This window comes from Pinus tabuliformis, chromosome 8, assembly GCF_031772625.1.
Source record: "Pinus tabuliformis cultivar Carrire ecotype Pingquan chromosome 8, CPIR1, whole genome shotgun sequence".
Classification (NCBI taxonomy): Eukaryota; Viridiplantae; Streptophyta; class Pinopsida; order Pinales; family Pinaceae; genus Pinus; species Pinus tabuliformis.
In genome coordinates, this window is record NC_142294.1 from 2,049,357,636 (window position 1) to 2,049,380,329 (window position 22,694).

The following is a 22,694-nucleotide window of genomic DNA, read 5'->3' on the forward strand; positions in this document are numbered from 1 at the left end:
AACGAATGCAAAGTAGACATCTGCTGCATAAATCCATTCACTGGATCTATTTATGATTTGAACAACTGATTCATAGACTATCTGATTTCCCTTGTGATAGCTCTTAGACCCTCCTTAGATCTACCTCTGAATGTGCATTACTGATTGCTTTTACTCGGCCAAAAACCAAAGACTAAACTGCAAACTGTGACCTAGAACCCGGATAGAATTCTCGTTTCTGCCCCAGCGCAGGTACTGTGAAGAGATCCTGCATTTCAACGCACTTCCCAAAAGGGAAACCTGCGCTGCAATGCAGTTTCTCTGTGTAACAGGTGCGCTGATCAGCCTAGCCCTGTGCAGCTAAGGTTCTTTGCTTCATTCTTTCTAGTTTTGTCTCTGAATTTTACAGCCTGTGATCAGTATACGACTGTTTCAAACCCCTTTTCCTTACTGATATTCTGCCTCATTTGTACAAAATAACTGTAGATGTTTTTTTGTGTTTGTTGAGTCGTTTACAGTTTTCCATTGCAAAAGTATAATAATCGTATTGTCGTCCTTTGATTTAGATTTGTCGCAAGCGTCGATTTCGATCATAGGAGAAAGTTTATTTGCTGTTGATGGTCGATTATGCTTTTACTATTGCATTTGGTTTGAATTTGTGATTTTCTAGTGTCAAAACGAGTATTTATTTCAAAATCATAAAGTGTCGTAATCATCTCTACCTTTTGATTTCGAAAAGAAGCTTGTTTGTGTTTGTCGCTTGAAAGCAAATTCAGATTTGTACATCAACTTTCTTTTTAGCATCAATACTAAGAAAGTGAAAAACAAATACATACATGTGCATTTGCATATAGACAGTCTGTTTGGCTTGATTTAGGAAAGTGCATTTACAGTGTGCTCTTTGCTCTTTGTGAAACGATTGTGTCTTTCTTTTCCCCTAGTAGCTAGGATTTTCATTGCTGAAAAGAGATAAAAGTTTGTTTATCATATTTAGATTGCATTTTAGGAATTACATCTACATCTCGTGGTGAACCCAAAAGGAAAACTTCATAAGAAAGATCAACTTAAAATAAATTCAATGAATCTAACAACGCTTTGGAACTTAACGCACAACATTTAGAGGTCTAGGCTAGAGACGTATTCCGGCGTCGTAAAGCCTGGTAACTGTTGTCCTCACTGATGTTTGGGTGATTCCTCCACTTTGAGACAATAAGTGCCAGTACGGACTTATGCTCCCACGTACCGTCGAGTATATTTTGGGAGACCCCTATAGGCTTAAATCCTTTATCCATAGGAAGCCGTGTCAGCCGCCCTACTGATCGCAATGCACTCAACACAGCATTCGGGAAGATTGACTACCGTACCGTAAAAAGTATTCTGCAGTTTTGCGATTGGTTTGATACTCCCTCTACCTAGACCTCCAGAGCAGTCCCTTTCGTTCCTTTTCAGACTCTTTAACGGAAAAGGTCCATCTGAGCACTTGTCACTTCAAGCTCATTAAAAATCGAAGGAGACTAGAGTCATCTTTTGTTTTTTCTCGACTCTTAAAAATTGAAAAAACAAGTTGTGTCAAAGCATATAAAAATTTATTTTAAACGGAATATTCATTACCCCTTTCCTACGTTGATCTTGGGTTGAGAAAATGGAGTCTACCAACCAAGGAGTTCCCCTTGGTGGAAATCCTAGTCCCTTCTCCTCTTGGGGAGATGTTGGTGCACCCCATATGGCCACATTGTCGCTTCCAGGGCTGACAATTGGTTTGCCAGTATGGCTCTTCTCAACCTCTGTCGTTCAGAACACCACTATTCCTGAACAATCGAATCAGTAATTAGACGAGTCCAGAGTTGCCCACCAGCCTTCTACTTCCTCTAATTCTTCCTCTCCTCCTTCCTCTTCACTTGATGGGGCTGGTAAAGCCAAAAGTCAAGTTCCTAAGGAGAAGAAGGAAAAGAAGAAGAAAGAGAAGAAGAAGAAGAAGGAGCCAAAGGCAAATGGGGGAAAATGAGTGTCGTCTAACGAAAATCCACACACTGCACCGACTAGGCCTAAATCACCATGTGTCATTTGCAAAGGAGACCACTTTCACAGAGATTGTCCTTTCATCCCTCGGATATTAAGGGACTGGTCTCCTCGTTTGCACAACCTGGTGTCGTCAACTTCTGGTGATCATGTTGAAAGCACACCATCAACTAGTGAAAGTGAAGCCCCAGGACAAAAAGGGAAATGTAGATTTCCTTGTAAACTGTGCGAAGGCGATCATGCCGTCCACCATTGTCCCTTCTTAGATGAAGCTAAAAGAGTTTTGGATGATCGTCCAGTTTCACCATTATGACTTCCTCCTGGATATAAAAAACTCTTGCCGAGTCCGTCATTAGTTGAAAATCCGGCTGGCCCGCTCAGGTGGCCGGCTGAAGCACCTATCATTGAAGATAAACCATCTAGATCCATACAAGACGAAATTCAAAAGGTCGAGGCGACAGTTGACCCGGTCTTGCCTTCAGAGGTTTCATCTTCAGATGATGCAGTCACTGAAGAGAACAAGGATGACACCGTCCAAATTCTCTTCATAAACACAGACTCCGACGAACATGGGGGCAATTTACCCATTCCTTTACCGCAGGAAGGAAGTTCATCAGAGCCGTACCTGGCCGTCTATTCGGTCCCACCTCCAAGCAACCTAGTTGTCTCCTTCGACTGGAATCAACTAGGCAGACCCCGTTTACCAGCAAGCATACTGTTCCGAATTATCGTTCAAATATATAGAATGGTTATGGCTGGTACCATCATAGATGAGGGGGCTTCTGTGAGTGTCCTTTCCTCAACTACTTGGAAAGCGCTTGGTTCGCCATCGCTTTTGCTTAAGATGAGAAATCTGACGGGCTTTGATAAAGGAACCAGTCGACCTTTAGGGATCCTTCCCGATGTGCCCATAACATTGAGAAGGAAGACAGTTCGCATGAACGTAATGGTAGTTCAAGGACCCTTGGATTATAACCTACTCCTTGGACGAGACTATATTTATTGCATGGAAGAAATTGTCTCCTCACTCTTTAGAGTAATGTGTTTTCCGCACGAAGGAAGAGTGGGCAAGCTCGTAGACCAACTTTCATTTCCCGGATCACGCATAGCAAATAGTCATATAACATCCCTAAATGGTCTTTTCATGCAAGAAATGTCTCAATCTCTAGTCCGTCCTCCCGATGAGCGCGAGTAATTCGGAGGGATATGACTGAAACCCAGGGGGCATGCGTCCTGGTCTGCTTCGGCAGGAAAACTTCGGGTATAGGGTAGGTTTCCGCGGGAGAATATGACTAGTCTGTACCCCCGTCCGTGATTGGAAGAGGGGTTATTCTAGAACAAGATTCTCTTGTCAAAGTTATGTGAGTTGGCGGGAATCGCCGCTCACCTTTGTTTATCTCAGTAGACATCGCCGAAGAAGTGTTTTGTTTGCGCCGCGAATAGAACAATCTTTGGGTGACCTGTAAGAGGTAGGCCTCTCTCGGTAAAACAAATGTTTTGGCAGAAAGAAGTAGAGGTAACATTGAAACTCCGTTTTATACCTGGGGGCATGCAAACCTTTTGGAGTGCAAGCAAAGGGCGACTATTTATTTTTTTAAATTTTTAGGACCTCTAACCCTTTAAACTCGTAGTATTAGTCGTCACCTAAATTGCATGAAGAAAGGATGTGGGGCAAAACTCTAAAAGTTGTCATTTTTATATGAGACATTCTTATCATATGACTGGATTAATCGAGTAGTGTTACCGCAAGGTTCAAGCTCGTTAAAAAATAAACCCGCACCGAGCAAACATTTCCACCCGCGTTTAAGCTCGTTTAAAAATGAAGTATTCCCTCGTAAATAACCACCGTGAATGTAGTACTTTAGCCATTAAAGCCTTGGTCGTGTTTGCACCGTCACCTCCACTTTTTCATTGGCCGATCATTCACCTCCATTTGATTGTTTACCCATTTTGAGGAACAGCTGCGAAGAGTGATTTCACTAGCCATCCTTGTGACACTGCCGTGATTGGAAAATTCCAAACCTTACCCGGAATCAGCTGCTACCCATTTTATCACTCGTTCCTCAAAAGACGAGTCTTCTTTAAGCTCTTTTCAACTGACTCGTAAAATATGAAAAGATTGCCGAGTTCTTGGCCTTCCAGCTCGTTAAAGGGATGGGAAGTGCTATCCCACCTCTAGATTTTAATCTTTTTGGACCTAAGGGATTATTTCACAAAAAGATCGAGCGCTTGTTTTGTTCGGCTCGTTAAAGCTATCGAAAATTCATCCCTTCTGTATTGTTTTATACTTTTTCGGACTTAAGGGATTATATGACAAAAAAGGAATTTTGGAGTTACCTTTACGTACCTTTTCAGACTCTCTAAAAATGAAAAGGACCGAGTTATCTTTGTCGTTAAACTCGTTAAAAAGATTAATAGCGACAAACTTGTCTTTAGACGAGAACGAGTTTCACTATCGCTAGGCTCATTAAAACATAGCGATGGGTTTGCCCGAAGGGCAAATTATAGAACAAGCATATGTTATCCTCCTCAAGCTTGACAAAAATAAAGAGGTACTGGTCAGCAATGACTGGGGAAAAATTGGGAAGAAAACTCAAAGAATCTTTATTGGTAGCAAGTCGCTCTTGAACATGACACTTCCACTCCGTGCCCGAGTCGGGTTGGGTTGTTTCATTCACCGGTCACATCGCCATGGTCACACCATACCATCCACATTTGGGGTTAATGCTACCAATCCATCACATCAGTGTCGCCGACATGTTCAAGAGAAGTCATCCAGAAAGGCCACCTGTGTCCCGCCCACTACCATACATTATACTCCATTCTTTCATGACCGCCACCCTGAACCGTATATCATCAGATCGTTTTCACCTCCATCAAAATCATTTGCTCCGTTCCATGTCATTGATGTGGGATTCATTAAGGCCCTCCTATGACAGATCACTTCTTGTCGACATCAGCTCATTATCCAAGAAGTTGGTCTAGGAACACCCCATTCAGTACTTTGAAGCTTGCATGCCTCAATGGCAAGTTTTTCACTTCCGGCGACAGGTTTACATCAATTACCTTCGACCGAAAGATTTTGTGTGGTGTTCGACGCCAAGTCCTTTATTCACACCACATGAATTGTACTGCAGTACCTTGAGGATCATTATCATTATCGGTGATTCCTCTCACGCTTGTTAACAGTTTACATCATTGACTGGTAATCAAGCGATGTCTTTCCATGTTCGACTTCAAAACATTTCTCACATGGATCGACTTGTACTTCGAGTGAAGATCGGACGAGATTGAAGACCCCGGATCTAGTTTCATCCATCCAGGCTGTGATATATATTCAGGGAAATAAAGACATTCAAATGTACAACATTGCAGCACAGATAATCATCCTACCAAAAGGATGATGGCTCTATCAGAATCATTAGTCTACCATCAGATGATTGTTTGTCCTATGTACATGAAAATGAATTTATAAAGCTTAGCATGGGAATGCCCGCCTCAGCTAGATCATGAAAACAGTATGAAGATAATGTATTGTATTGTATCTTATTACAGGTCTCCTCCCAGCATTGAAAGAACTTCGGATCCTCATAATAAAGCATTTCACCCGATTAACGGCCTCATACTTTAGGGGGCAACTGTTATAGACATTTTTGTGCCTTGCAGCTCCAAGCATGAAATGTCCATAAACCAAGGGCTCCTAAGTCCCTAAAAGTGTTGTTCTAACTCCTAAAGGAACAAGGTCAACAAATTACAGCTTCTCCCAGAAGTTCTCCACCAGAAACTGCTCAGAATAAGTCAAAACAAGATCATTTCAGCTGCTCCACTAGCTAAGTGCGTTGCATAGCACCTAAATCCATTGGCTAGGTGCATTGCAACGCACCTAAATGCACTATCAGGGTGCGTTGAGTGGGAAATGACAAATGGCAGTGTCATTCCGCGAGGTGGAGAGACAATGGAAGCTTCCAGAATCTTCTCCTATGACACTTGCCTCACTGAATTTGACCAAGGATGAGTAAGAGGCCTTCAGTCTCCAAGTGGAAGCAAGAACTGACAGAGAGAAGCCACTAATCAAATCACAAGCTGACTCATCCTCCTTGCATACATCTATATATGGATCCCTCATCCCAGAGATCCAGAGGCTGGAATTTTGCACATTGTAAGGAATTGCTGTTGGTTTTGAGATAAACATCAGAGTATTGGGTGATCTATGCTTTGTTGGAGGTGAAGAGGGGCTTCTTTGCTGGGAGGTTGATGCTGGGTCAGGAATCATTGGTTGTAACTCCTCCTGGATCTTCTTGTATATCAATAAAAACTATTTGAGTTTCTCCTCCATTCTTTTGTATCATTGATGCTTGTTACTATGGTTAACTTAAATCTGATCCTAAGTTATTTATGAATATAGATCCATGTCTTTGTATAGTTTTCTTCTTCCGTGATCTTACAGGTACTTGGTGAAGCTGGGCAAGTAAGGGAGCAGGTAGCTGGAAACTGTCAAAGAGGAGAGGGATTGGATCAAAGGATTAGCGCAAGACACAGGTTGGTTCTTCCTATTCCTCTTTATTTATAGTTCATAAAGGAAATACAAAAGTATTTTTCCCTGTTTGTTTCTAAGGTAGCTGTCACACCTTAGTGGGATAGAGCAGTTCTAAATAGACACTTTTCCCGGTAACAATGAGGTACTATTACCTCCTTATGAGGTAACACGAGAAGTATCAAGGAGGGAATAAGTGTAGGATGTACTAGTTATCCCATGGGAATGGCCATACCCCATTTTTATCGATGGTCATGGAGAAGGTTGGTGGTATGTGATTGATCCAATCACAGCATTCGTGGCATGGGATGTCTCTAGTGTTGAAGTGATACCTAGACGAGAGTGTAGGGCATAAGGGATGATGGTGTATAGGAAACTTGATTGCCCATAAATGATATCATATTGCATGACCTTCTCAATAGCCTCCTCCACATTTCTAGGGAATTTTTGAAGCAACATCTTTGGTGATTGGAGGTGTCAGGCCAAGCAGTAACTCCATTAGGCAGAAAGCCTTATTCATGTTATTCCATTAGGTAGGTCTTTGTTATATACAATAGGGAGTGACTGTTCAGTTCATATCTCGATGACTGTTCACATTCCTAATTTAATTATTTACATAAATTCACCCAATCATGAAGATTAGGTGTCAACATTCCCCCCCTTAATCTGAAGGGATGTTGGTGAGTCCAAGCATCATTCTGAATTGTTCAAGCTTTTCCCTTCCAAGTGCTTTGGTGAAGATGTCTGCAACTTGCTCATTTGTGGAACAATGACGGAGATGGATTGTTTTGGCCTCAACATGATGTCGAATCAGATGATATTTAGTATTGATATGCTTCGTTCGATCATGGAACTTTGGGTTCTTGGCCAAATTTATTGCAGAGGTATTGTCAATCATGAGTGGAGTTGATTGTACTTGTTTTACCTGCAAATCATCAAGAATTTTCCTGAGCCACACAATTTCTTTTGTTGCTTCAGCTGCTGCCACGTATTCTGCTTCTATTGTGGTATCTGCTGGAACTGATTGTTTGCGTGATCTCCAGGAGACAGCTCCTGATCCAAGACTCATAGCATATCCTGAAGTAGATACTCCAGTTTCTTTGTCTCCATTGAAGTCTGAATCAGAGTATCCAATCAAGCTGAGGTCGTCCACCTGTGTATACTTGACTCCAAAGTCTTTAGTTCCCTTCCAGTACCTTAAAACTCTTTTTGCAGCAGACCAATGTCCCTCACAAGGCTTTCGCATAAACCTGGAGAGGATTCCAACAGCAAATGAAATGTCTAGTCTGGTAGTAGTTAGGTAGTTGAGACTTCCTACAAGCTGTCTATACTTTTTTGCATCCTCAAATTCCTTTCCTTCAATAGATGTGAGCTTTAAGTTTTGTTCCATTGGAGTAGTAAGAGGATTGCACTCTGTCATGCCAAAACTATTCAACAAGTCTCCAATGTATTTCTTTTGAGAAAGAAATATGGACTTTGGATGTTGGGTTACTTCAATGCCAAGATAGTAATGAACATAGCCCAAATCAGTCATTTCAAAACATTTCCCCAATTCCTTCTTTATGGATGCAATGTAGCTTTCACTGTTCCCTGTCATTAAAAGATCATCTACATATACCACAAGATATACAACTGTTTTTCCAACTCTTTTGACAAATAAAGTTGCATCATCAAGATCAAAATGATTGAAATTGAGTTTCAGAAGATGCTTAGTTAGTTTTTCATACCAGGCTCGCGGTGCTTGTTTGAGGCCATACAAGGACTTCAAAAGTTTGCATACTTTATGTTCATGTCCTTTCAGAGCAAATCCTTCAGGCTGGGACATAAAAACATTCTCTTTTAGATCTCCATTCAAGAAAGCAGTTTTTACATCCATTTGATGGACTTTCCAACCGTTCTGAGCTGCTTGTGCAAAGAGTGTCCGGATGGTGGCCCATTTTGCTGTGGGGGAAAAAGTCTCCTCATAATCGACCCCTTCCTTCTGTGCAAAACCTTTTGCCACAAGCCTAGCTTTGTGCTTGTCAAGTGAGCCATCAGCTTTATACTTGTTCTTGTAGACCCACTTGCAGCCAATTGGGTTGGTTCCAAATGGAGGATCAACCAGCTTCCAAGTGTCGTTCTTTATGAGGGCATCATACTCCTTTTGCATCGCTTCTTTCCATTCATCATGAGAAGCGGTTTCTTTGAAGGAAGTTGGTTCAAAATCTGTAGATAATTTCAATTCACAATCATAAGAAACATCCATATCAACAGGTGAATTAGAGTCATCTACATCACCTCCATTTTGTCGGTTTGAATTTCTGGTTCCTGTTTTTCCAATTTCATCAGGATGAACACTTTCAAGTGTCTTCGTCAGCTACTTTGGGGGACCTTTCTGAGATGGTCCAGGCTGCTCTATTGATTGAGTTGGGACTGAATCAAGATTGAGTCTCCTAATTCTATCAATTACATTACTTAAAGCATCATCCGTTGTTCTAGTTTCATGCGTGGGAGAGTGTTCTTCAAAAGAAGATTCCACATGTTGATCTAGTATAGGAATCCCCCCTTGAAGATGTGGAATCTGATTATCAAATTCTTGAAATGATTTTGTTTTTGCGAATCTATCCAAGCGATCAAGTTTCCGCTCAACAACATTGTCAGTTTTGGATGATTCAAGAAAAATTACATCTCTAAATACAACAAACTTTTTATTTACTTCATCATAGAGGCGGTATGCTTTCGAGGTGTTTGAATACCCCAGGAAGGTACACTTACGACTTCTAGCACCAAGTTTGTTTCTGTGTACCTTTGGTATCAAAGCATAACAAGTGGAACCAAAGACCCTAAGATGTTTACCGAAGGAACATGTCCATACCACAGCTCATAAGGAGTCTTGTTTCTTATAGCATTCGATGGACATCTATTCTTTATATATGTAGCACATATAACATCATCAGCCCAAAACATTATCTTTACATTTTTGAAGAAAAGCATGGATTGTACCATATTCAAGATTGTTCTATTCATTCTTTCAGCTACACCATTCTGTTGGGGATTATAAGGCACAGTTGTTTGATGTTTGATCCCATGTTGGCGAAGATAGTTTTCAAATTCATTTAATGTGTATTCTTTTCCATTATCAGTGCGAATAGACCCAATATGAGATTGTGCATCATTTTCAATCCATTTATGAAAATTCTTGAATGTTTGAAAAGCATCAGATTTGTTCTTTAATAAATAAACCCGGCGCATTCTGGTGTAGTCATCAATAAATGTCATGATATATTTATTTCCATTTGCAGAAGGAACAGGCATTGGACCACATAAATCTGAATGAATGAGTTCAATTTTCCTATGTGGTCTTGAATGTGAATCATGAAAATATTGTTTGCTATGCTTTCGTAGAATGCAAGCATCACATTGCTTAAGTTTTCTAGGAATTGTAGGCAAACCAGCAACACCATATTTCTTCAATAAGCAGAGACTGTCATAGTTCAAATGTCCAAATCTAGCATGCCATAATAAACTTGATGGAAGTGTACCTTCTTCATGATGAGAATTGTATGAGAACTGTTGTGCATGAGCAGATGTTCCTTGCAGTTTGAGAAGCCTTTCTTCTTCTATTCCCCTCATGACAAGTGAGTGGTCAAATGCTTTTCTTACCTCAAGCTTGCCATCAAACATATGAATGGAGTGACCTTGCTGGTAGATGTGGACCAAGGACAACAAACTTCTCTTGAGCTGTGGGAGATATAGAACATGATCCAGAAGAAAGTTTGGAAGACCAGGCAGTTTAAGCCTGATTGTGCCAAGCCCTGATGGCTTGATTTTTGATTGATCTGCAAAGTATACTACTCCATCAACATTGTCAGTAAAATCTTCAAAAAATTCTTTTCTATGAGTCATGTGATAGGTTGCTCTTGAATCAATCAACCAATCATTTTTCCAGGAAGCAAGTGAAGCATTAAACAAATCTTCATTTACTCCAATGTTACATTGTGCCTCAACATAGTGAGCGGATTCAGGTGCTTTACCTTTGTCTGTATCATCAGTTTTACCTTTCCGTTGATTTCTTTTCTGCTCAATTTTGTCCCATGGTAGCTTGCATGTAGAGGCATCATGTGATCCATTTCTTTTGCAGTGAATGCAGTGCAGATCTGCCTTTTCTCCTTGAAAATGTCTGCCCCCCCTGCCTCTGAAATATCTTCCTCTTCCTCTTCGTCCACCTCTTCCTCTTGTAGAATCTTGAGCAGGATGCTTTTCTTTATGAGTAAGGCACACAGTCTCTTCAGAAGATTCAGGGGCTATCTTATTTCCAAAAGCTTTCTCTCTTTCAGCAAACTTTTTCACAAGAGAGTCAAAGGTTATATCTTTGAGATTTCCATTTGCGTGCAATGACTCAAGATAATTGGAGTAAGTAGGATAAAGTGCCTTGAGAAAATCAATACGAGGAATATCCAGCTCAACCTTAGTGGAATTGATATCATGCATTATAGACTTTACTTCATATGCAAGAGCAAGAGGATCATTATTTTGCAGTTCAAAAGTGAAGAGTTTAATCATGAGTTGAACAACTTCAAGTGCAGAATGTGAGTCATAGAGTTCTTTCAGCTTTTGTAAGGCTTCAAAAGCAGTTGAATATGACGAAATATGGCGACTCACCTCTTCATTTACAGATGTTGTGATTAATGCATAGGATTTGCTATTCTTGTTTTCCCAAATGACAAGCTCTTTGTCTGAGGTAGGCTGTACTGGGTCATTGTTTCCTTCTCCGACACACACTCCTTTCCACAACTCATTGAAGATGAGAGTGTGTTTTATCATCCATGACCATTCAGGATATTTCTCCTTGCCAGTGATAACTTTTCCTACCATGGATATGATTGAATACATTCTGTAAAAAAAAAACTTTTGCTGATAGAAAAGAATACTTCTACCAATATACAATAAAAATGTACTCAAAAGGGCATTCTCAAAGGGTATTATCGTCCATTAAAACTTCTAACATAAGGTTTTCATGTACCCATTGAATCACTGCCATCGCAACTTCAATACACAGAGAGAAAATGACTTTCAAAATGTACACGGCTACCAATAAAAACATTCAATGCATATGCAGTATACAGCCTCTTTTAAAAGGGCTCAACGCATCATGGACGTTCTGCCTCCACCAAATATTCTGCTACAAATTTGTTTCATCGTTCAAATGTATGCTTTCAACTATTTGAAAGGATATTACTATGACCAGCGTTTAATTATTTGAAAGGATATACTATGACCAATGTTCAAATATTACAATAGCAGCGTTTAAATATTACAACAGTCAGACCAGCGTTTAAATATTACAACAACAACGTTTAAATATCTGGCATATATCCCAAGTAGCAGCCGTTGTCTCCCCAAATGTTCACGCACAGAAGCGGTAGAACATATGGAAACTTTCGGGCAAATAAACCATCAAGCCTCTCCCCTTTGACCTCAAATCACAACATTTCCACAGGCCATCATTGAAAACTATATGCGTATTAACAATAACTTCACCTCTAGATCAAAGAAATGGTCATTTCAATAGGCATGAAAAGAAGGTCTCAGCACAGAAACCATATTACAAAACCAATTATATCAGACTTACAACATCCATCTCAAGCTATAATTCCATGAACTAAACTAGACATAGAGCTTCACCCTCAAACTATAATTTCATGCACAAAAATGGAAGGCAGGAGCTCCAAGTATTTTTAAACTGTAGGAAACTGTCAGCGTATTAAAGATTTCAATGCATACAAGAATATCAGCACAGCCAGTGTGAAAATACACAATGTTGATACCTGATTCACTCACGCAGATCCTAGCAATGGTTCTAATTTGTTCTGGTTCTTCAACAAATGGTTCTTCAAAGGAGTAGCGTTCAAGATGCAAGAGAAACATAGTAGAATCGCAGGCAGAGTCGTTGTTTGTGGCTATTCTTCACTCCACCCATCAGTTTAGGACAGCATGGACAGCGCTGGACAGGATAGCACTTCTTTCAGGAACGTTCATGGGCAGTCCAGACAGCGCAGGTAAACAGTGTCAGATGAATGCCATATGAATGTCAGACAGAGAGCGCAGGTACAGAGAGCGCAGGGATGGCAGACAGAATGCAGGTAATCAGTTGCTGAATTATATGGGGAGTAGTGGAGCAGACCAGGAGTTACAAAGACATAAATGCTAAAAAAAGGAGCTGGCTCTGATACCATGTCAGGCCAGGCAGTCACTCCATTAGGCAGAAAAACTGATTCATGTTATTCCATTAGGTAGGTCTTTTTTATATACAATAGGGAGTGACTGTTCAGTTCATCTCCCGATGACTGTTCACATTCATAATTTAATTATTTACATAAATTCACCTAATCATGAAGATTAGGTGTCAACAGGAGTGAAGTATTTCACAATATAGTCCATAATCAATAATTTGGTAATTAAACTCCAGGGATTTGCACAACATTCGCTAGTTGTGCCACTTGTGAATGTGGTCACTTATGCAGGTGGTAATGGTCTAATGACATGAGGTCAAAATATCAATGCCAAGATCATGGAAAATAGGTAACTTAAAGTACCAAAGAAAAGAATTTACAATAGTGGTGAACATATGATAAGTGCCATGGGTTTAGTCAAAATACCAATTCATTTCCACACCATCTAGTGTGTGTTGATATGACCCAACCTCCTAAGTCCCATTAAGGAAGTGGGGATGACTACTCACAACAAACTAGAAACTCACAACATCCTATAGGGGCTACAGGACACTCAGAGGCTGAGAAACCATCCCAGTTGGTCAAAACCTAAGTTGAACCCCTCCTTCTCTCCCATGGGCTCTCAATTGCACCCACAAAAAGGCCTCCATTTGGTTGGGAACCTCCAACCACATGCATAAGCTTACATCCATGCGGTTGCAACCCAATTTTTCCAATTAGGAGCATGTGGTCCTAATATATGAGCCTTGATTCCATTTCAAACTCCAGACCACTACCCAAAACTTCCTGTAACTTCTCAAAATCAATAATGACATGAAAACAATGCTAGACATACAAATTTGAAGGCAAAACTTAACCTATACTTCCTAGAACATGACAAACATTTCGTCAAATACATTGAGAACACATAATCTACAGGCTATAAATGCATATCTGAACACAGGAGTCTGAAGCTTATCTGGGAATCATTAAGAAGGTGTAATGCCCTCTCATAATATCAATAATGACATTTTTTATCTCATGCAATCATTAACTAGTCATTAACTAATCGAAACATGTCACAATCCATAACTAGAACCTGTTATGAAACCATGCTTATAACCAACATAAAACTGGAATAATAAACATGGCAGAAGAACCATCAAATCCACCTAATAACAAGTAAAATTATTCATGAAATACAAGAGGAAAGATGTATTATTATCATATGCAAAAGCTAGCCAATTCAAGGACTTCCACGTACCACGGGACCATAGATTGATTTGAACCAAATATGTCTTTCAGCGAATCACCCCCGTGCCATATTCAAAGCATGAATGTGGGACTTAGGAAAAAAATAACCATGAATTCCCAAAGATTAATCCATGTCCACCCTCGGGCTTTACTGCAATCCCACCAAAACCTGTAAAGGGATTACTAGGTCCAAAACAAATACAAAAACACCTAGGGCTTCTTGGAGATTAAACCACCTCTACCCTTACGATTTACCCCAATCCCACCAAAATCGGTCAAAGGGGTTACTAGGCCCAAAACAAGCTTGGATACCTCAAAATTTCTTCACCAATACCTTGAGGAATTTTCTTGTCTCCACCCTTAGGCTTTACCGCAATCCTGCCAAAACCGGTGAAAGGATTCCTAGGCCCTATGGGAATTTTCCTTAGACCACCTCACCCAGTTCCAAAAAAAATAGCAATCTGAATCTTAGGCAAATAAAAAAAAATCATCACACCATATCCAAAAATGGAAAGGAAAGGCTAAAACAACTATCACACCTAGAAAAACCCATGCCTATGATAGCAAGAGAAAAAAATACACACATGCATGTACCATACATTCACAAACCAGCTAGGAAATCACACATGCAACCTATTACCTACAAGTTTTCATGCCGAAGATGCATGATCCAACTTTTCCTTGCTTGTCCCTTTCCTTCCTTGTCCTTCCTTTCGATTCATTTTCTTTCCTTTCCTTGATTTCTCTTCTTGGTGCTCTTCTCTCTCTAAAACCAATTCCAAATCCAAACTAACAAAAAGATGTGAAATGATCCTCATAAGCCTTTTTATTAGTGAGGCATCTATTTTCTTCAATTTCCTCTATTTTTCCTTCAATTTCCCTCTCATGCAAACATGTGACCTTTCATATCCCTTTTCTCTTATTTTCCTTTATTTTCATAAATAAAATTCCAATTAATTCTTCTTTTCCTCTATCAACGCCTTTGCCAATTTCCCTTAGCCATAATAAACCGAAATGAACACCCACTAGAATGTTTTTCCCAACATTCATCTTGGAATATGTGTCCCATGAACTTGGTGTTATTTTTCCTTTATTAACTTTATTACATGAAATTTTAACCTAGGATTGTTAAAAACCCTTCCCCCTTGGGGGAACATCGTCCTTGGTGTTATATGACACCTATGACCAACAAATCTGCTGAAAACCAAACCTTACTACCCATGAAGCTTTATAACTTATCTCGATGCAGTATTTACAATGAACACTCTCGAAAGAAAAACCAACATAACAAAACATGACAACGTGACAACCATACCACTTATTGGAGCTTTATAACATAGGTCATTGTAGTATTTACAATAAAAACCATACATAGATATATACATATATTGAAACACCTTTGCCTCAACCAAAAAACAATGAAGGACACATAGCTCGCATTTGATCATCCATCCCCCGTGCAGTTTCATCAGGCCCAAAGTGCTTCCACTGCACCTTAACTTTCTCAATTTCTTGGTTTCAGAGCATGAGTTGTTTCTGCTACAAAATGCACTAAGGTTCCAATTGGAATTATCCTTTTGGCTCCACCTACAATATAGACTAATCAATAACATGATCAACATCCTTCACATATGTTTTAAGCATTTCAACATGGAAAAAAGCATGGAATTTTACTTTCAGAAGTAGTGCAAGTCTGTAGACCATTGTTCCAATCCTCTCAAGGATCTCGAAAGGGATGCAATATAGAGGTTTCAAATCAGCACATGACCCAATCCTCAAGGAGCTCTTCTTGGGCTTGATGTGCAAGTACACATGCTCCCCAACCTGAAACTCCTTAAATTCCCTATATTTATTTGCATAACTCTTTTTCTTGTCTTGTGTTTCCTTTATATTCTTCTTGATAACTTGCATTTCTTGTTTCATTTCTGCCAACATGTTCTGATGCAGGAGAATCCTACTCAGAATATTATTGTTCATCTGGTTGATTTAGGGGGTGATGTTTTTAATTATTTTTAGGAATATTTTATAGATTGAGTGAGAAATCTATGTGTGAGGTTTTCAGTTGTGAAATGTTCTCAACTATGTGAGAATATTAGGGATTGATATGTGTAGATCTCATAGAGATATTAGGGTTTACGAGATCCTTGAATAGGAATTAGTTGAGTAAATTATGGGAAAAAACATGGATTTAGTATAATCCATGATTATGTAATTAATCTATAAATGTAAGCCTGCGAGGGGAGTGAGAAACAAGTTTTAGAGAGAGGTAAGCAGTGGAGAGAATAGATCAAAGCATGGGATGTTCTGAATATATATGTAAATACTATTATGAGTGAAAGGAGTTTTGTGTTCAAAACTTGTTTCTGCGTGGTCTTTTATTATGTTATTTGGTTTTGTTGATTCTTTAAATGGTAGGCTGAATCCTCTATTAAATACAAAAAACTGTGTGTGAAATTAAAACCTTTAGTGGAGCCTGGCGTTTGAGGATCGACTGGACAAAGGCTTTAATTTATTTATCGCCAATTGAAAGCAGACAAATATTGAATGAACTTACAAATCATCATTGATCATAGGGTGGATAAATGATGATCTATTTGTGAGAAGATTAACGGTGTTTGTTGGTGAATGTGCACGCACTTTAACACAAGAAACAAAACCAATAACATTATAAACTTGAGTTAATTGATAAATCGATTGTGGCCATTGAAGTGATCCGATGGTAATCACATCGGAAGATGAAAATAGTTTAACCCAGCTTTCGGATGTTATATTTTATGGACTATGATTTAATCTAGTTGAATTTCGGATTGATCATAGTCGTTCATTATGAATGGACGAGATCTGACGGATATCACTCCAGAAGATGTGTGTTGGTTATCATTTGATTCAAATGTGATAAGGTTTGAACTCAATTTAAATTGTTTAGGATCCACGCAAGAGATCGGGGTCTGATAGTTTGGTAAACAGGGGTTTTAATTGTTTAAATTTTGGATCTGTGTAATCGGTGCAACTTCACTTCATCATGTTTGGTCCTATCAATAACCTATTCACTGGATCACTTCAGCAAATGGGAGTATTAAAACTCCACCAACAAAGTTCCTTAAATAAACTCATCCTTAGTGACTCTTGATACCCATTATTATAAGAAAACTCAACCTGTGGAAGATACTCCTCCCACCTCCTCTACAGGTGCATAACATACATCCTCAGTAGATCCTCTAGAATCTAGTTAACCCTCTCGGGAAAATATCCCCTCGGGTCAATTTTTGGTTAAATGCCCAAGTTTTTGGGCTAAAGGCCCAAGTTTTGTATAAAGAATGTAAAGTCTCCATATTTTGCAGTCGCAGAGCACAAATATGTAAACAGTCAAAAAGTTTTTCCAACCTTAGTTTAGATAGCTTATGTTAGCTTTATGAGATTCACCCTTGGTCTGCAGACCATGGGAATGTATAAAAAGGAGTCTTAGAAGATTCTAAGCCAGTTTAATTCTTAGAAAGTTTTGGGTAATTAATCAATAATGGATCTATGAGAGCTAAGAGCGAAGAGTCTTGGCATAGGAAGAGGCTCTGTAGCTGAGTGCGTAGAGGCCTAGGGTAGAACTCCGCATCTAAGTGCGTAGACCCTTGCAGCTGTGTGCATAGGGAAGTCAGAGTTTGTACTGAAGATCCGAACCATCAATAAAGAGAATTATTTTCAAGATATCTGTGTATGATCTATTTTTCTTCTGTTATGAATATTTGCAGTTATGTTATGTTCAATATTGGCTTTATGATTTAATGCTATATTGATGCGCGAATCTATGTGTTTTACTTTGTCATATGAACGCATGTAAGAATATCTATTTACATGAAGATAATCATAATGCATGTTGAAGTTAACCAATACTTAAGCTAATTTGGGTAGATATAGAAGTAAGAGTAATTACAGAGGTGCGTAAGCATCTGAATTAACTATTTAGGGTTCGTGAAGGTTTCAAAACCGAGTAAGAGAAGTACACTAATAGGCCCGAAAGGGCTTGTAGGTCTGCACAAAGGAAGGGTTATGGTATAAAACAACATCAAAAATATCTTAGGGTGTGGAAACTTGGTTCCTACATCCCGCCATAATTCTTTGGGTGAGACTTTAGTCAGCACTCCGTGAATCGATGGCGAAAGGGCCAGTGGTGTAGGGATTTCTTGGCAAATTAATGTTGAACCTGGGTCAGGGCCCCTCAAGCCAAAAAATGGTTCCATTGCCGAGACCGGGATCTGCATAATGAGATGTATGATGTCACATCACTAGAATCCAAATAAGAAGGAGATCCAAGACTGGTTGGATAGAAAAATCCACGAATTCACGGCGCAAGAGAACATGAATCCGCGATTGACAAAAGAAGAGTCGTTGGACAGATACCTATACACAGAAATATATGAAATATTCTTCTGTTCCTTCCTCGTCTAGTTGTATGAGTGGATCTGTTGGCTTATTTGGGCTTGACCCAAGTTCAGAAGAATTATTTAGCCAAACAAATCCCGCAGCTACCGGCCCTTTCGGCAACAGCCTGCGAAGAGCGGACTGAAGTCTCACCCGAGGTAGCAGGGGAGGGTGCTAGAACTAGGTTTCCACACCCTAGAGATGTCTTGGATGTGAGTTGAGGCTCACGCACTGCTCTACAGCCTCGCACTGTGCCAGATCTGCGCAGACCATGATATCCTTATCATGCTTATTACAGATTGAATCACTTATTACTGGTTTGATCTAGTCAAAGTGATCTTTAAGAAAACATTTATTACTTTTGGTTACTTCATGCATAAAGATTAAATCAGTTCACATGTATTCAATCACAGCAAATCCAGAAATCACAATAGTTCATTCATCATAAAACATTGAAGTCGCAATTAGCACAGAATTCAGAAGAAACTTATCTTTATTATTAATTTTCACCTATACATCCAGATTCATCTTGCGCACTCAGGTGCAAGGGTCCGCGCACACAGCTGTGGACTTACTAAGCCTCTATGCACACAGCTGCAAAGCCTCTACCTTCTACCCTACTCCCTTGACTCAGACTTGTAGATGCTTTCAAGCTATTTCCTTTCAAAACCCATTACATTCCATCTTCCCAAAGAACTAATTTTCCCTCATAGAGCCATGCTCTATTTATACTCTCCCTTAGCCCGTGATCCCTCCGTGGGCCGACTCTATTACTATTTCTTTACATTATTTTTGGTTGGACTACCCTTTGACTCAACCTACTATAGTTCACACTCCGCGCTTTCTGTGGATTCTTTTACCCTAATATTACCCAAAATTCCAGGCTTCGCACCGCATACTTTTTCCGCGGGGCTTGCACTACCCAATAGGATCGCAAAATTGGAAGATGGACAAGGAAGGTGGAGGCTTGATGGTCCAATAGTCTGGACCCCAGAGTTAGTGTGGAGATTAGAAGCCTCTTAAGATAAGATCACTTGTGATGTCAATCATTGGCTCGATCGTATCATAGGAGGGTTCGTGATAGAGTTCATGATCGATACCTTAGTTAGTTACAACAAAGCAGAGCACCGCTTCTTCAAGGGGCCGCGAGGTAAGTATTTAAAATTGTTAAATACTTGGATTAAGATGCTCTTGTGTGAACAACAAGTTATGCAACTACCTTGATGTTTGGGGCCACGTGAAGTGGAAGGACATTCAAGAACAAGGGTAGCACAGGCCCTGAATATAGCCTGCTAATTGAACCCCCTCTAAGTGACAATGAGGAAGAAGCACAGGCATCTCCACAAAGCGTTGTTCAATTGATAAAGCTAGGGTTCTTACGAATACCCCATCCACCCACATGGCCTCCCTCGGCACTTCCGCTGCATATGCCTTCGCCGACACCACCACCACCTTTATCACCATTCAATATGGAAAACTCCATAAAGATACCTATGTTCAAGGGTGTGGAAATGAAGATTTGGACCAATTTTGGTTCATTGTGAAGGCTGTATGGGAAGCTCAGGGTATCACAGATGATAAAATGAAGAAATAAATGTTGGTTAGTGCTTTGCAGGATCGTGCACTAACATGATACATTAAGTACTACACTGATAATCCAATGTCCGTGTTGGAAGATATGCAGACTGCGCTAAATAGGGAATTCATTAGACCCAAGTCTAAAGCACAATCAATTGTGAGATTCAAAGAGATCATGATGTAGCCTGGTGAGACACCCTAGGAATCTGGATTAGAGATTGAAGTGTATGCTCCGTAAGGCTAACATGAATCTGACTGATGGTCAGCACCACGAATGGTATGTGGCTTCGCTCCTACATCATCTCAGGGTTGCATTATCACAACAGAAGATTGGGACCCAATCGGAAGCTCTGGAAATTGCGATGAGATTACATGAGACACTGATGCAAGATGCTAATCTGGGGATTCAAAATATTCATCCGCAGTTGTAGAACCTTTTCCTAGAAATGTAGAGTCTAAAGAAAGATAAAATAGCTCGGTCCGAGGTGCGTGAAGAAGTTTGGTGCCTGAAGTGAAAAAGCCAGGGGCATGACAAAGATCACTATCCAATTTTCAAAAATTATGCTGCAGTAGGGGGGCCAATGCCTCTGAGGTCAGAAGATCCAGCAGGGTAAAGTAAAAGACCCACGCTATGGTGTGCTATCTGGCAGGTAGCTCAAAAACATGTGACAAACAATTTCCATTTGTGGCAAAAATTCGTATAGACACCGCAACATCTCTTTGGCAACTTTTGTCAATCAGTAGGCCGTGATAAGGGCAATTAATGTAGTTACAAATTGATGATGGATAGAATGCTTGCATATAAGGTGTAGGTAGAAATCCGACCTCCGGACCAAGGCGTTAGGTGAGTGTGAGGCTAGTATCAGGGGTGCGGATGGGGCTGAGGTGGAGGAGGACTTGGTAGAGGCCGAGGGTAGGTCATTTGTTAATACAACTGTGGGGGACCAGGAAAATACGCGCAAGACTACCTGAATCCGACGCACTTGTAATTACGCTATTGTACTCTTTTTGACCTTGCAATGAAGGATTTCCCTATATTGTTAGCTAAGATAAGCGAAAAGGGGGCCCAGCCTCAGTAGCCAACTCAGAACCTACAGATGATGAGGGCTAAGCCTCGCGAGGAAGATCGTAAGGTAAATTTTGTCTTGTGGAGTGGTGAACATAAGGGGGAGCAGCTCAAAGAAGGTCAGTGGGTCCACAAAGTGCCAAAAAATGAGACCATGTTTAATCAAGAACATGCAAAAGAAACATTTATGGAAGCAAAGAAAAGCTTCGCTAAAGCCTTTACCTCAGGGAGTCAGGAGAAGTGGTTGAAGAAATGGACCCATCCATGATTACCACGTTCTTGGAGATCTGCATGAAACCGATGCATCCTAGCAAGGCTGTGAAGGGACTGTAGGAGCTGATCAATAGGTGCACTAGGAAGGAAAATGCTACTGACAGACCACGTGTAGTCAGAAATATTGGTAGGCATAAGATGAGAATGGGGCATGAGATGAGGCTTACTGCACACATAGGAGAATACGAGATGGATCAAGTTATTTTAGAATTTGGGGTAGACGTGAATGTTTTTTCAAAACATACATGGGAGAGAATGGGGAGACTTGGGCTATAGTGGTCTCTGATTCAGTTAAGGATGGTGAAATAGCATAAAATCATCTCAATGGGGAGGCTGTAGGGGGTAACGGTTGATATTGAAGGCGCGAGTGCACTAGTTGATTTTGAAGTGATATAGCTTGTGGATGATAGCAATCCCTACCCCGCACTCCTTGAGATCAACTGGGCCACTGACATGAATGGGTTAATCAATTTGAAGAAGTGGAAGATGATATTTGAGAAAAAATCGCTCTGTGTAGTGGTGCCCCTGGACCCTATAGAAGGACCAATCTATACAGAACCCATTCATGATTATGAAAGTGATGACAATTTGGACCAGATTTACAGGATAATAGCACAATATTAGGATTGGATGAATCCGACAATAGATGGACGTATTGCATGGGACCATCAAAGTTCGTGCACATCAAATTCAGACGAAGAACTAGAGCACTGGAAGAATCGACTACATGAAGTATCTACGTTGCGCTATAATATGATGACGAAGTCATTGTGCTATGTATCATCAGAGCTAACGAATTTGCCTTACTATGATGGTTTAACTGATGTTTCTAATTTTTGGGTGCATTTAAGAGACAAGTGCCAGAGAAGCATTGTTTCTAGGCCCTGGACTAGTCGTTGCATGCTACACCTATGAGATGGTGGGGCACACACAAGGACAGTTTTGATGATTGGCGCATATATAGAAAAATGATGTGAGTATAGTTTGGTCACCCACAAGTGCGGCTAACAGAAAAATATGATGGGAGGAATGACCCGCGTGACCATTTGGCCAAATGGAATAAAGTGTATGGAGTGGAGCCTCAACCAGAGTGGGTACATCTGGTTTTTCATACCTTGGATGTTATACCGATGAATTCGTACTTGGAGACAGAGCTATGCCATGGCATCGAAGAATGGGATGTTTTGCGCCAAGGATTTTTTATGATGTTCAACTTTGAGGATCAGTTTGAATGTATTGACGAAGCGTTGCAGGAGGTTAAGGTAGCGATCTTCAGGATACCGTAGGATCCTCTAGATTTGATTCAACCCTATAGGACTACCCAACTGAGCCATGCACTGGAGTGCTTCAATGTAAGAGCGGAAGAAGAATATGAAGACCTGAGGAA